This window comes from Podarcis liolepis (genome assembly GCF_965112155.1).
Source record: "Podarcis liolepis genome assembly, chromosome: 5".
Lineage (NCBI taxonomy): Eukaryota > Metazoa > Chordata > Lepidosauria > Squamata > Lacertidae > Podarcis > Podarcis liolepis.
This window is the reverse complement of record NC_139556.1, coordinates 40,988,002-41,004,950: the sequence shown is the minus strand read 5'-3', so window position 1 is coordinate 41,004,950 and position 16,949 is coordinate 40,988,002. Positions and strand designations below refer to the sequence as shown.

At 43.1% G+C, this 16,949-nt stretch overlaps 1 protein-coding gene across 4 annotated transcripts in view; it reads left to right on the top strand.

Moving 5' to 3' along the window:
- The window catches only part of BLNK (B cell linker), a 104,737-nt gene that overhangs the window by 26,352 nt on the left and 61,436 nt on the right, over positions 1–16,949 (top strand). Inside the window, exon 1 of one of the 4 annotated variants that reach the window (XM_083505980.1) lies at positions 1,447–1,504. The exons of the other annotated variants lie outside the window; for them this stretch is intronic. The gene's annotated coding sequence lies outside the window, so the exon portion shown is untranslated. Of the gene's footprint in view, positions 1–1,446; positions 1,505–16,949 lie in introns of those variants that run through there. 4 annotated transcript variants of the gene reach the window in all.

Here is a 16,949-nt window from a genome sequence, read left to right as displayed (position 1 = left end):
TTCTTGTGTTCTGCGATACGTGCATTTATACGTCTGTTTGTTTGTCCAATGTACGTGGCTGGGCAGACTTTGCAGGGTATTTCATAGACCCCTTGGTTTTCTAACTGGATTTTATCTTTGGGGTTTCTGAGGATATTGGCACAAAACCACAGCTCGCCCCTATACACGAAGCCAAGCCAGAGCACAACTAAGTGCAGTACAGCCATCTTCTCAGAAAAACTTTTCACAAGCTCAAGAGGTCAAGACACGAAAGCTTTAGCAACTAATCCACACCTAATGACCCTCCTAAGTGGTACTCAGAATATCACTCAAGAAATCACTCAAGATATCCCTCAAGTAATTAATGAACAAAAGAAGAAAAGGCACACTAACCTGGGAACTTCCTCTCTGCCCAGAACGTTGGAGGCTATACACCACACCCCCTCAACAGTATTTATAGGAACTCAAACACTGAGATCCTGCTCTGTTCCAGTAACAAGAAGCCGAAAGCACCAGCCTGAAGATGACGAGTGAGACCTCGTCGAAACGTCGCCTAGACACCCCAACTCTTACACGGGAAGACACCCGAAGACACCAAAACCTGCATATATATATATATATATATGCAGTCTGGTGTCAACCAGCATGGGGAGAGGCTGGTGAGAAAATATGGTCCCCAAAGTTCTCCCAGTCCTGTGCATAGCAGGGAATGCTTAGATGTCCTGATCATTTTAGAGCTCTTAGGCTCCCATCCTATACATGCTTACCCAGAAATTAATTCCAGTGAACACAGTGGGACTTGCATGTTTACTGCACTAACTGCAATTCACTTCATTATCCCTCCTATGGACAATCTACAGCCCAATGCCTGTCCTGACTATTGTATAAAATAGTATGTTATGTCAAGGGTTGCACTGCTCAAGGCAGTGTTGTACAGCTCCACGACCCCCCTGCTCATTGGCTTTTACATAAGATGAGCCTGCTGAATCACTCTAAGGGCTCATCCAATGGCTAGTCTAGCTCTCACAGTGGTACCTGATGCCTGCAGGGTGCATGTGAACAAGATCAACAGCAACTGGTAATTCAGAGGCATCTGACAGTGGAAGCAGAACCAGAACCACTGTCTACCGCCATTCAGCACTGGTAATGCTTCCAAGTTTGGTTTTACTTTTCACAACTAGAAATGGTTGCATTAGGAAGCTAAAATAAATACCATGTTAAGAAAGGGGACAAACAATGGCTTCCTACAGAGATAGCCCATTCCCATCATCCCTCACCATTGCCCATGCAGTTTGGGGCTGATGGCGTAGGGCATGTCGTTTTAGGAGGTGAAACTTAATTTTTGCAAATTGCTTCAGTTGTGGAGAAGCTTAAAAATATTTTGGGGGTAGGAGGAATTCAAATCTGCTACTAATTCTTGTAACTGGACCACATTTAGCTTGGTAAATCTACATTTGATGTAAAAAGCACATGAACTGATCTCAGAAAACCAAAGAAGCTTGATTTTACCTTCTGAAAATGTCAGGTAATACTATAAAATAATTAGTTTCTCCACATAAAACTTATCCTACTAAGCATACAACATTGCCTTGTAATCATAAAACATTAGAAAGTAATGGTATCGGTTAATAAGAACTTTACGCAACAAATTTCATCAAGTCTTGCTTCGTTCTGGGACGTCAGTCACCAACTTGTTTCTTGGCCTCACATTTCTCATGTGTGTACACCCCACCTGCTGCTTCTATGACTTGTTTCACACACCTCTCTATAGACTGAGCATGGCAGGGCCACCTTGGACCTTGCATGGGCTTTTCAATGAACTTATTTACTTCCACTGAGTAAGTCTACATGTCAAATGAGGTCCATATACCCGCCAGACCAGTCCATCAGTTCCAACAGGGACAAAGCACTGGGACTGATGGAAGATGTCTTCCTTGGACATAAATATCTCCCAGTACGCCATCATCTCCATCCCTCAAGTCAACGATCTTTTGGACACCAGCTCTCCTCTCCTGTCACCCGAGCTCAATGGTCAAGTATGAGGAGGTTGCAGTCACACAACAACTGAAGGGCCCATGCCTATCTTATAGGTTCACCCACTCCCCTGCCCGCATCAATGAAAAGGTCAGGAATGACAAACAAATTTGAAAGACATCTTGCCTAACCATAAACTATTCCCTTACATTGCACCAATTTCGTGGAGTGTTGGGTGTATTCTAGGGCACACTGTGAGTTGAGGAGACTGGGTGATATCAGCCAAGGTCCTAGGGTTTTGCTGTTCCTAAAGGAAAAGAAATAATGCGAAATGCTCGATTCCACATGTGTACGTTTAAAGTTCATTGTTAAAAGTAGCTTCGTTTTAATTGTGGTTGATTGTCTTCGGGTGCTTCTAGAAGCTATTGTTCCCCTTGTTAACTCTGCAAATGCTCTAGGGAAGCCAGATGGCATCATAGCATGAAGGCAGAGCCAGACGGTAGCCCTTTTTGGATCACGCAGCTGCCATCTGCATTGGTGAGTGAACAGCTTTGGCGAGGGGTAGTCCTATGCCACCCTGTTCCAATTTCCAAACAGGAATAAAGTCCCTTCTTGTGCTTCTTCCTGCCTGCTGAACGGCAAGAGATGGAAATATAGTGCTCTCCAACCTGACGGCAACCCAAATAAACTGTGCAATGCCTGTCTGGCGGGTCATCAAAAGCCTATTAGCATGTCATCAGGTGGAAATAGCAGTTTGTGAACTCTGTTGTTCCTTGGCCCTCAAATTCTTTGTCCCCTACCTAATTTCCATAGCAGCCAACGAGAAACCGACAACTCTCTGAAAATAGAAGCCAGCATTATTTTATTAATTTCGCAGTGAGGTTTTTAGAGAGTTTAGATTTTACAGATCAATATCTGTAAAAACAAGAACTGCGGGCTTCCCCCCCCCCCACTTTTTTTTTTTTAGAAAATCTTTGTCTTTTTCATAAAGAACAGTAAATCTGCATTAAAGTAATTTCCCCATAACTGCCCTCTCTGCTCATTTGCAGCTCGTTTAAGAAATTGGTTTTTCTACTTCCTGATTTGAGAAGTTGCGCCAGCAGAGAAAGTGTAGCTTTTTATTGCTCTTTGGAGAGTTAGCAATTTAATTGCAAAAGAAAAGCTGGCATTTGTAGTGAAGCTCTAAGGAAATGGAACCTTATATCTGAAGGGATGAGATCATTGCTGATGGCAAGGAGCCACTAATGAAAAACAAAAGCTGCTTTGGCAAGTAGCGCTTAGTAATATTTAGTAAGCCATTAAGTAGTTTGGTAACAAAATTGCTTTAATTAAAATTGATTGAAATCCCCCAGTTAACACTGTGTTTTGATTCTTCTTGCTTAAAGACGATTGGCTCCCCACTGACAAATACCCTAATAAAACTGTTACTTAAGCTTTCCTAACACAGAGGCTGAAGCTGAATAACCACAATCTATTGTGAAAATCCATGCACTGCTTGCCTTATGCGCATAAGCAATTGTAGAATTTCAATATCATTTACTGCTTTTGAGGGAAAGAGAGAGACTGAGGGGGCGCATGCATTGGTAAACACCCGCAGTCTACAACAGCCTGAAATAAACAAATTGTGCAATACCCCTGGTACACATCTTCTTGGTGAGTAATGGGTTGTGATTTGGTAACCAACATAAGCTACCACTTGCAGCTCATTCTCAAATCCTGCTTCAGCTAAATGCCATCTTTCTGCAGAAGAAGTTGTACAAAGCCATTGAGACAGCTATCAATCTCGCCTCGCTACAGGATTTCAATGGAACAATCTTGATCCTTCCTCCCAAGTATCCCCTGAAGCAGATGAGGATCAGGTGCTCAGGAAGTTGCTAGATGCCAACTCCCACCAGTCACCACTGCCAATCATCTGGGATGATGGAAGTTGTTGTCCAAACCCATCTTTGCACACGTTTGCCATCTGTGTCTTGAACCAATTGACCTGCCTCCCTCTCCCCTCTACAGCACTTCATAGAAGGCGGGGGGGGGGGTTGTTAGGCGAAGCCAGCTTGCTTCTGTAGAGCAAGAGGATAGATGAGGTTTCACTATATGCTGGCATGATGGTGCCAGTGCCTGATCATTTTCTCTGCTCCTCTTCACAGTAGAATTCTGAACCAGGCTGCTTGACTGATGAACAAAGGCAAGCTTCTGGGTTCATTCAGCAGTCTGGTTTTTTTGTCAGTAATGCAAAACTCTATTGAACGTTGAGGTATAGAAATGAAATTTAGGTGCGCTCATTCTAGGTGTAATTCCACAGTTCAGATTTGTGAAAATGTTGAACCTGTGCCTGTTTTCAAAGAGGTGTGTGGGGAAATCCTGTGCAAAGCAATCTAAGCCAGCTAAAAGCAAAGCATAGCAGCATCCTTGGCTGTCTGATATATTAAATCGGTACGTTTAAGATATATGTTGAGTGGAGACAAAAAAATGGTAACCAAACATGGGGTGCCAGTTCTTCAGTGCAAAATGTTTAAATTCATGTAATTCAGCCATTTTTAAAGCAAATTTTCTGAGATTTGGTCCCATCCAACCCCTGCCCAATCCATTCTTATAGGACAGTGGGTGCTTCTCATGCTGGCAAATTTGTGGCAGAAGTCACATACAGTCATACCTTGGTTGACGAACGCCTTGTGACTTGAACATTTTGGCTCCCGAACGCCACAAACCCAGAAGTGAGTGTTCAGGTTTGCAAACGTTCTTTGGAACCCGAACTTCCAACGTGGCTTACGCGGCTTCTGATTGGCTGCAGGGGCTTCCTGCAGCCAATCAGAAGCCGCATCTTGGTTTCCGAACATTTCCGGAACGGATTCCATTCGACTTCCGAGGTACCACTGTATTATCATTGACATCATAATGACAGCCTGCATTCCTTGCTCCCTGCTCCTTTAACCCAGATTTAACATTTCTTGGCAAAAAACAAAAAAACCAATGTTGTTGGGTTTTTTAATGTTGTCAACTACCTACCAGTATTTAGGATATCTCAACAACCCATTTTCAAACTAAGCACCCAAATCTGGAAGCACCAGAGCCAGACCTACTCTTAGGCAGAGTGAGACTGCTACCTCATGCAGAAGTCACTGGGGCTGGGAAGGGGCAGCAAGGTGTTGAAAGACACAGCTGTGTATGCCACACAACCCAGCCTGCAGCCCTTCTACTATCCTGCCGCCCTCAGGTGCAGCAAAGGACGTGGTCTCCAGTCTGGTTGTCTTCTTCTGTGTATGTGAAATGCTGAGGGAGAGACCTTGTCTTTTTCCTCAGGCAGCAAAATGCCTTGTTGTTCCTGTTTACACTCCCCTCCTTTTCTCATTCTCCACTGAGCTATTTCCCACACTTTCTTGTTTTTCTCATCCAGATGCAGAACAGGAGGGACAGAGAGAGAGAGGAGAGAGAATCAGCTACTTTGGCAGTCAGTGTCAGCAGGGAGCAGTTCTGCAGTTCCCAGGCCCTCAGCCAGCAGGGACTCATTAGAACACAGAGGTGACTGACCACAGTCTTCAGTCACAAGCTCTTCCTTCCATTAAATTCTTGTGAACTCTCATTCTCCCCCTCCCCTCCACTTCCAAATGTTTGCCTTGTGAATAGTGACTGAGGAAGGATCCACACAAGATGATGGTGCTTAAGGATGTGGTAGTGTTAGTCCTTCGGCTTCAGTTACTGCTGGAGTTTAACCTGTGTTCTCATGTCAGCACTCAGCTCCAATCAGTTTCATTTCAAAGAGTCATTAGGCTATTGCAAAAAGAAAAGCAAATTTAGCTCCCCCAAAGTTACATAATCAAAATGAAGCTGATGCAAATCAAATTTACAAACGTGCAAGGCTGTTATTTAACAGCAAGGCACTTGTATAAGAGCCAAACTAAACAGGACATTTGATGCATATAAGCATTTCACATATACATTTTTAAACATTTAAATATGACCCAGAGGAGGGAAACAGGTGAGGGGTGATGAGGATGGGATTTAACCAGGCAAAACTTGCCTCAGAGACTGCAATTATCTCTGGGAAGAAAGCTTCCATTGGTGACAATTTACTTCCATTCTTATTTGTTAGAGAGCCAGCAAGAACTGCTTAAAAAAAACCGATCTGCAAGATATAGCCACAGATGAACATTCTACATAAATGTTGCAACTGATGCAAAGAGGGAGAGAAAGAAACCTGGTCCAGAACTATTTGGCCCTTCCCATTTCATTAAACATTGCTATAGATTTATAGGTTTGGAGGTGTCAAAGCTAATTTCCTTGGAAGAAACAGCCAGACCCAAGTGTGTATTAAGGGTGTGGTGGACTCACCATAAGCCTCTGCTATTGTAAAAGCTAGTTAAGTAGGCACACTTGCTGGGTTTTGTATTGGACATTGTAATCCTCGCCAAATCAACAAGTGTTAATGAAGTCAGACAAGCTTCTTTGTGAGATGACCACCTGGGAGAGTTAACCTTTAGGAGTTCAAAGCCTCAGAGGAAATAGGTGTTGGAATGCAAATGAATGGAGTCCTCCCTCTGTAGAACCCCTGGCCTACCTGGCAGCAAGTCAGTATGTCAAGTCCAGGGATCAAGCCACACAAGCAAAGTCCAAAGGTCAGGAAATGCAGTCCAAGGTCAATCCAAGTAACCAAGTCCAGCAGTCAGGATACAGTCCAGCATCAAACCCACAGCACAGTCCCATAGAGGCCAAGGTCCATCAACAAGGGCAGTTCAGCAGACACAGCACCTAGCTCTGCTTCCCTTTTGCAGCAGCTGGGCTTGATGAGGCATGTGACCCTCACCTGCTCAGAGTCTACTCCAGCTGAGGAATCACAACCCTCCTGCCAGAGCTAATGAGCCCCACCTGGCCTGCTAATGAGCTGGGCTATGGGCCCTTGCCTGCCTCAGCCTCCTAGAGCACCACTCCTGCTGCTTCCTACATCTCAGAGTCTGCCATGTTCATGGAAATAGGGGTCCCTCTGGCTCTGAGGATGGGTCCTGCTGCTCTGGTTCCTGTGCATTGACCTCCATCCCCCTGCCATCCTCCCTCACACTGTGAGTACTTCCTTCCCCATCTCCTGCTTGCCCCTGTGTGTCCCAGTCCTGGCTACGCCTCTTGTCATGATCCTTTTCCTCCTCCCTTTCGTCCTGCCACTTCATGACAAGGGTTTAGTTTAGGGAAGGGGGTAGGCAGGGTTGTAATGAGGAAGCAGAGAGGAACAGGTAAGCTGGCAAGTATCCTGCAGAGCAGGAGAGGCTATGGAGAAAAGATACTGATACTATGGAATAAGTTGGCATGTTTTGGGTACTGCTGCTGTGAGCTCCTCCATAAGCTGGTTCAGGTTATATATCTGTGAAATTAAAACCATATCTCTTAAAGACACTTCAATCTCTATTGTGCCTCATTTTTGAACCCTGGTTAAATGCCAAGACACCTGGAATCTCGTGCACAGCTGGGCAGGGGTTGGGGTGACCTGTAACAATATGGAACATCTATTAAAATTGCCTGACAAGAGTGGAGATAGATTTCCCTTTCCTTCTGGTGCAAGCAGCATGCAAAACATATACAGTAAAGGCCAAATCCTTTACTGCCTCGGCTCAGTAAATGCGGAAGCTTGTAGTTGAACTCAGCAAACGCAGGTCTTTAGAGCAGGGAAATCTCATGGCCCATGACCCAGTACTCAGATGAGAGCAAAGTTCAGGATACCCATGACCCAGTACTCAGATGAGAGCAAAGTTCAGGATACCAAGAGGGAAACGGCCAGCTGGGAGAACATCCAGGACTCTCCCAGCTGGAGGACGCTGTCCTGTCATTACCCTCTGACACGGAGAATGAGTCCTCAGCATCTCTGCCTCCTCAGCCTTTCAGCTAAAGACTACAAAATAAGGTGACGGCCCTTGAACCAGCAAGTCAGCTCCTCTATGGAGGTGGAGCCTGCTACACTCCAGGCCTGCTCAGAGGACATGAGTCTTCATTTGGCTATAGCTTCCTCCAAAAACACTTCGTATGGCCAATTTAGGAGGGCCACTTGGAGTTGTCCAAAGCCCTGTATCTTCCCTGCCTCGCTAGGGCTCTTGACTTTGCCTTTTTCTCCTGAAAGATCCAAAGACACACACATACTGACAGGTTGGGAAAGGTGTGACTATCCTGATGTTACTGGACTACAATTCCCATAATCTCTTATCATTGGTCATGCTGGCTAGAGGTACTAGGTACTGGGAAATATCCATAGGGCCACAAGTTCCCCACCCTGGCTTTAGAGCATTTTATTGCAAGAGGCTGAAAAGCAGGAAGTGAAAAGCTAAAGGGGGGGGGTCATAAAAAATGAGGAGGCTACTGGGATAAAGCCACATTTGAACCATTTTGTTTTATCATCATCTTTTTTTCCTATAAACATTTTTTCCCTTTTTTTCCTATAAACTCAAGGCAGTAAATATGAGTTTCTTCCCCAACCCCTTTCCATTTTATACCTATTTAAACCCTATGTGGTACATTAGGCTGAGAGATGGATATTGCCTAGGGTCAACCAGGAGACAGCGGGCAGCGTTCTAATATAACATAGCCCAGGGATGGCGGAAACCTGATGCCCCTCCAACTCCCATCAGCCCTTGCCAGCATGGTCAGTGGCCTGAGATGGTTTGAGGTGGAGGACAATAATGGCCTGTTCTGTACCCCTGGCACATCTGACGCTGTGTTGCCCCCTCCCAAATCACTAAGTTCTTTGGGCAGGTAACAGTAAAAACATTAAAATACAAATTTAAACCATAAAATTTGGCTTTATCTCTTGTTCTTGGTGCTAGGTATGTCCAGAAAGTCAGGTTTCCATGGAAATATTTGAGCTCACTGCAAATCAAGAGTCAAAGATTGATCCATCTGCCCCAGAATTGTTTATTAACTGGCCTAATTTCCCAAGCAAAAGGCTTAAGTATGCAGTTGATAGTTAGCATTGCTACCTGATTAGGAATGCACACATTGCATATTAAGTTCCATCCAGCAGTGGGCTGAGTTCTATGCAGTGCAGTGCTGGTGCTGTGTCTATGGGTGCTGGGGAGCTATCAGCAAGAGCTCCAGGTCGGCAGTGGCTATACATATTTGCACATCTGCAGGACGTTGCCACTGCCAGTCCAGAGCTCTCCCAACCTCACTGTTGCCTTGGCCCACCCCACCTTGATCGTGGTGAGCAGCAGCAGTGCAGCTATCAGGAGGGCACTACAGCCACTGCGTCCTTCCTCATGCATTGCTGCAGCCTCCACCCTGTGTAATGCTCCATGATTATTTGAAGAAAAGGACATCTGAATATAAGGACATCAGATGCAAAATCTGTATCCCAGAGTGGGACGCAAGAGTAAACTCAAAATGTGTTGCATTAGTAGAGGAGGGCTGATCTGGGTGATTGCATTCCTAACCCACAAAGTCTATTCTGGATGAGAAATGAGCCCATTTCCCCAAAATAAAAAGTCGTTATCTCTAGGGCTGGATTTTGCTTTTAGCTGACCTCTGGCCACACTGTCAATATTCAAAGGGGCCAAGAGACACCCGCGTGTTCCACCACAGGAAACAGTCAATTGACCTTTTAATTCTGAGCAAGCCCTTGAAGTTGTAAACCCCAAACAAAAGGAATCTGACATCCACATTTAATTGACTCCTTTTCTCTCTCTCTCTGAGCGATTCCCTATGAATAGAATCAAATGCTGAACTCGGATCAAAAGGTATCTTTCCATGACCAGGCAGGCTGGGTGACAAGATACAAAGCGTTGCTGAGTTGTTCAACAACTTTCTTAAAACTAGGTTATATAGCTATGAGAGATTTCATTTGCCCAGAATTCTAGGGTTCCTAAAAAGAAAATCAGCATAATGTTTAGCAACAATGTTGAACTGCCTTACTGAAGATTAAATTTTTTTTAGTTGATCCCCACCCTCGCATTCACACGCCTTTCTTCAACTCCAGAACAACTAAGGCTGCAATCCTGTGCACACTGTTGTGGGAATGATGTTCACTGAAACGAATGGGACCAAAGTAGACATGCTTTATGGATGCTCTACATGGAATTCTGTTACAGAGATGATTGATTTTGTATCTTCTGTCTTTTGAAAGGTCTGGAAAGGGATGGGGAAACTGGGGCTCTCAAGGTGTTGTTGGACTCCACCTCCCAAAGTGCTTTGAGACATGTGGGTGAGAAGTGTGTATAATTTTTTTTAAATTAAATTATTCCTGACCACAGGCCATACTGGCTATGGCTGATGGAAGTTGGATTTCAACAACGTTTAATGGATCAGTGGTTAGACATCCCTGATCCAGAAGATGGAGGGGCTTCTGGGAAGCAGTTCTCTAGGTTGAAGGAGGACCATGCTCCACCTAGGAAGGCACAGGAGAAGCTACTGAAGGTTCTCCCCTGTGGAAAGTGTCCTGAGCCTTCTCTTCAGAGCTGGGGACCACGACAGGCTGGGCCCCTGAAGGCACTGACAACGATCTTAGAAATGTCATTCAAATAGAAAGCAAATCTAGCAGGTATGTTACCTAGAGACAAAAATGGACTTCCCACATTGAATGCCGGGGGAGAGCATCAATGTTTGTATTAGTCTCATGAACAACAACTACCAAAAATTAGAGGAGTGTCTACCCAAAGCAGACATCTTCTGTTCCTGCCAGAGATCCTTCTGATATTCTGCCTTCTTCAACACTAGAGTTTTATATTCTCTTGGACGGGCTACCATTTATTGTTATTTTTGAAAGGATCCCTCCCACCCTTTTAAAAATAACTTGAATGGTGTAGTCATCAGTAGGCTGTTTATCATCTGATTTAGAACAGCTAAGGAACCTGCTGGTTTTCCCAACCCATTGATTCAACAGAGTACAGTTTATCTGTAGCAAAATGCAATCGCCAAGGTAGCTTCTGAACTGATGCTAGGACTATCACAATATTCAAAATATATAAGTAGTACGAAGGCAGGCTTAAGAAGGAAGGAATTATGCTGGCAAGAGGGACATAGAGCTGGCAGGCTCGATCAGACTAAACTGCAAGCTGCTATTGCATCATTGCAGCTAAATATAGTTTTACGGGAACCTTGATACAAACTGAAATAGTCTAATCTTCAGAGGAAGTTCTTCTCTGTGTGCCATGGCTCGGCGAGGCATGTTATGTGGTGATGAGAGAAAGAGCCCTCTTTGAAGTGATGTCCTACTTTTGGAATGCCCTTCCCTTAAAAGTGTACTTAGCACCCAACCTTTTTATCATTTTGGTACTAAGGAAAGTCTGGCTTGTTTGCCCCTGCATTTTCAATATTTCAAATAAAGGCTGAATTATATCCAAACTTAAGTAAGGGTGGATCTGTAGAAAGCAATGGGCTTAAGTTACTGAATTAACATTAATTTCAGTGGCTTAACCCTGAAATTATTTAGCTGGATACAACCCATGATATTAGCTTCTTTTGGATGCAAGGACACACAAATTGTGAGGGGAGTCAAAGAGGCATTTCATATGTGACACTATAGTGGAGTCACAAAGTGGTTTCCAAACAGTCAAGCAGAAACTCCAGAAAGCTTCTGTTGGACCCTTCTCCAGCAGTGAGCCACTTCTGATCTACTGCTGGTCATTTCCAAATGCTACCACACTTGGGTCATCCAGAAACCAGAGGCAATTTGTTAGAACGAATGAACTCCAATCTGTCAGAAAGTCAATGCCAGTCACAGCACAAGTCTATCCTTAGAGCTCTCAGATTTCAGGAGAGAGCTGTGTCTTTGAATACACAACTTGGGTGTATTCTGGAGTTGTTGTTGTTGTTGTTGTTGTTGTTAAATTTTCCAAGTAATAGTGAAAGAATACAACCAGTAATGATAAACAGCTTAGAAAGGCATAAGATTACTCAGCCTTACACTTTCAAAATATAATACTTCCAAGTAACACCCATATAGAAATATTTTTAAAACAGAAAATTAATAATTTATCCTTACAGGTTTTTATGTAGACACCCTTATGAGTTTTTTATAACAGAAACATGAAGAGGCAGAAAGCAGAATTTGAAAAGACTGTTCCAAATATAACATGCAGCTGAAATGTGTCCTGTCTGGATCTTATGTTGGCATGCAAGGAAGGTTTGCACATTATTTTAATTTGCAATATGTTATGCTATTAAGGTTTTTGGATGGTTTGAATCTATTTTGCTCTTTTTTAATGCTGATTATTAACCTTTTAAACAATATGTGTGAAAGCTTTGAGAACTGGGGGGGGGGCAGGTCTTATTCTTTTTAAATTAAAAAAAAATTATGCTTTTACCATAAATTGGTACACCCATTTCACAATATTCTTCATTATCCTATATTATTTGACTTCCCCACACCTCCCACCATGGTGTTCCTTTTGACTCTTAGTTGTGCTGCATATCTTTCTACACCTTGTAATTAATTTAGCTGCTGTTCCTATATCTAGTCCTACGTGGAGATTTATGTAACTGCTATAACTCTTTAAATAGTCTCCAAAGGCTTCCCACTCCTCTCTTATGGTATGTTCATCCTGGTTTCTTAACTTTGCCATCAGCATCACTAACTCCACATATTCTATTAACTCATTGCGCCAATCCTCTTTGGTTGGACTGTTTTTGTCCTTCCACATTTGTGCATAGGTTATTCTGGCCACAGCAGTTGCATAAAGAAAAAGATTGAATACATTCTTAGGTATCTTTTATTTATTTTTCTCATTCATGCATACTTATCACGATGTTAGGATTTGGCAGATAATGGGGTCCAACCTTAAGCCAGGATCCTGAGTGCACAATTCTCTCCCACACCTCACAAATCCCTCAGGTAGATGGAACTTCAGTCTCCCATCCCTAGGACTGGAGCAAAATTAACCGTAACAGGGATCTGTTCAATGGGTCTGTTACAAAACTGAACAGGTGTTGTACATCACTTTTACTTTTGGATTTTCTCTATCTTTATCACACTCCAGGCCCTTGTTACTGGTTCTGTGGTTCCGCCGCTCACATTGCCCTTCTTGTCAATGTTTGTTCATTTCCTTTCTGAAACACCACAACTGCCCTTGTTTGTGTAGACACAAATATGCAGCATAAAGGTAAAGGTCCAGTCATGGCCGACTCTGGGGTTGCGGTGCTCATCTCGCTTTACTGGCTGAGGGAGCCGGCGTACAGCTTCTGGGTTATATGGCCAGCATGACTAAGCCGCTTCTGGTGAACCAGAGCAGCACACGGAAACACTGTTTACCTTCCTGCTGGAGTGGTACCTATTTATCTACTTGCACTATGATGTGCTTTTAGGTGGGCAGGAGCAGGGACCGAGCAACGGGAGCTCACCCTGTCGCGGGGATTCAAACCGCCAACCTTCTGATCGGCAAGTTCTAGGCTCTGTGGTTTAACCCACAGCACCACTTTTAGGTGGCCAATTTTAGGCTTAATTTAGCACATTCCTGCTTCCAACAGGTGGAATCCAGCAAAAGCATACAGATTACTGTACCATAATACATAAATGTTTCTTTTAGATGCCTGCAATGTCACTTTACTATTAAATGAGAAGTGTAGTTTTAAAACTCTTCTCGCCATTAGTTTTTCCTCTGTTCAGGATATGGCCTATTAAAGTTTTGGTGTGTCTGACATGATCCAATCTTGCAAATTTTTCTAAGTTCTAATTTTGTAGCTCTGGCCCAGTTTGCAAGAAACAGAAAAGGAAATTGTGTTGCCCAACAGCATAGGAAGAAAATGATAAAACATGACAAATGCAGGAGTCATTGCATTAGTGAAAGAGTATGATATAACTAATTTCTGGACACAAGAAGAATTTAAGATAAATGACCAAGCAACTTTGGTGTGAACAGGAATTGTCTTCCTCACCACTGGCATATCTGGGAAAGCAGCTTGAATGCTAGATGCCACAAATACAGCACATCAAAGCACACAGTACATTCATAAAAAGAATGTAAGTGCTATAAAAGCCCTTTCTCATTTCTTTTTTTCCACAGTTCACTTTCGTTTAAAAATATCTCAGAACCCTGACTTTCAATTTGCGTGACATAAAACTGCTTCTGAGAAGAGTTTTTAAAATGCACTTTTCATTAAGACCGCCAGATGTCAGAGTTTTCTACACTGAAATGGCTTTGAAACCAAATTATCTCCTTGCTTCGATCAATGCATATTTTCCGTTTTCACTGGTCACAAGCCCTCCTCTATGTTTCCGAACTCTGGTTTTCCACTAGATATCCTCACAGGCCAGGATGAGAGGTGCTATTTGACTTTGTAACATCAGTTTGTGGCTTAGAGAAACTTAGACGTACATACATTACTCCACAACCTCAAGGGTATTTTCACACCTTACATACTTTAACCAATACTGGAAATATAACCTTCTCTTGACTTCCACATCCTTCTAGAATACATTTCAAAGAATACAACCATGTTCCTCCTACTTGGTTCAGTTCAAATTTATTAATAGTCTACAAACCTTCATATTCCGGGGGGGACGGGGGGGGGGACAAGTATTTGATTCCATACACTGCCAGTAGTCTATATGTTGGGGTTTTTTCCTTATTGTTTTGCAATGTTTGGTAACTGATACATTCTTAAATTATGTTTGTGTTTGTTATTCCTCTTCGGTTTTGTTTTGTTTTTAAGAAAAGTGGAATATGATTAAAATGTTTTCTTTTTAAATGAGAAGAAGATTTGGACTTCGGATCTTATTTTGGGGGAAGAAGGTTATTATTCAGAACATTCAGATTTTAACTTTGAACTCTGGGAAGAAATTTTGAATTGACTATTTCATTTCTGTATAGCTCATAAAACAAGCACCATTCCATACTAATTAGCCCAATATTTCTCTCTCTTTTTTTGCCTAGCTGCAAGGAATGCTGGGAACCCATTCCAAGCTCTTGTTAGAAAAGCTTTGGAAAGCAAGCGATAAGAGTCCAAAAGAGACAGGCGAAAAAAGGATTATCTCAGTATTAATTTACTGACTTGGCTGACGCAGCTAATTAGGGGTTGTAAAAGCATCCACTGGTTGCCAAATGCTGAAATGGTCACAGGGGGCATTAGCAAATACTTCCATGGGGAATTCTAGGACTAGCTGGGATATTTTAGCATTCGGAATTGTGTGTGTGTTTTGCTCATATCCCCCACCCACTGTTTGGTATTGTACAAGAAAAGTAGAGCATTAAACTGCAAAAAACCACATCTAGTAGTTAGATAGTAAGTACTATTTATTGATAGCTCAATGGTCTGAACCTCAAGTTCATTGGAATGTGATTAATTGAAAATAAACCTAGAAATGAGTTACTCTAGCATAGTGCTGTAGTAACTCCCTTCTTCCGTGTGTACAGTGGTACCGCGGGTTACATACGCTTCAGGTTACATGCGCTTCAGGTTACAGACTCCGCTAAGCCAGAAAGAGTACCTTGGGTTAAGAACTTTGCTCCAGGATGAGAACAGAAATCGTGCTCCAGTGGTGCGGCGGCGGCAGTGGGAGGCCCCATTAGCTAAAGTGGTACCCTCAGGTTAAGAACAGTTTCAGGTTAAGAACGGACCTCCGGAACGAATTAAGTACTTAACCCGAGTACTTGTAAAATGCTTCAGAAACTCTGGCACAAACATTCATTCTGGCTTTCCTCCACCTCTTGATTTTGCTCACATGCCGGCTAGCCTGAAAACCATGCATGCTTGAATTAAAAGAAAAACAAATCACCATTTGCCTTTAAGGAAGTAGACTGTGCTCCTGCCTTCAAATAAAAACTTCCTGCATTGTAACATCTGTTGAGAAGTCACTTCCTAAAGCAAACTTGTTGATGGCTACACAAATGTCCCACACCATACTTTTTTCAGGCAACATTAAAGAATTCATGTGTGCAAACACCCATAACCCACTCTTCACCCTAGGAAAGGTGTAGCTTTTCTTATGTGTACTCTGGTACATATACGTGTTGTAAGCTGTCCAGAGTGACTAGTGAAACCCAGCCAGATGGGCAGGGTATAAATAGTAAAATGATTGTTGTTATTATTAATAATAGTTAACTGCACAATAAAATCCTTAATTACTCCCTAGATGAATGCAAAAATCCTTCTAGAATAATCATAAAGTTTGACAAAGTGAACCCAGACTTTCCAAACATTAAGCACTCTGTTTTATAGGAAGGATATCTAATATGTTAATTCCCAAAATCAATCTGTCCAAATGATAGTAACTGTTTTATTTCCAGTTTTTGGTGGTAAATTGTTTTGGCAAATCCTAATAAATACTACCTCAATTTCTGATCTGAATCAGAATAGTGACTATACTAAGCTGTATTGTAGTAATTCCTGGGTTGCCAATTTAAAAATAAATAAATAAATAAAAATCCCTCATCCATCCTACCACGGACTCCAGGCCTCTCCCAAGTCAGATGTTAGGGAGCAATAACCCTGAGTATCATCATCATACTGACAGTACTGTGCCCCCAAACTCCTAATAACCGCTCCCAGCTGCTTCATATAGATGTTAAATAGCAGTTGGGTTAAAACAAGTGCCCTGTAGCACCACATAGTGGAACTGCTAGGGAGTCAAAAAGCACTCTCCCAATGCTGCTCTCTGGACTTGGTCCCGTAAGTAAAATAGAAAGGTAAAGGATCCCTGGACAGTTAAGTCCAGTCAAAGGTGACTACGGGGTTGTGGCACTCATCTCGCTTTCAGGCTGAGGGAGCCGGCGTTTGTCCACAGACATCTTTCCAGGTCATGTGGCCAGCATAACTAAACTGCTTCTGGTGCAACGGAACACAGGGACGGAAACCAGAGCGCACGCAAATGCCCTTTACCTCCCCGCCACAACAGTACCTATTTATCTACTTGCACTGGCGTGCTTTCAAACTGCTAGGTTGGCAGGAGCTGGGACAGAACAACAGGAGCTCACCCCACCGCAGGGATAGGAACTGCCAACCTTCTGATCGCCAAGCCCAAGAGGCTCAGCAGTTTAGACCACAGCGCCACCCGCATCCCACAGGTCCCGTAAGTAGGACTGGAACCGCTGTGG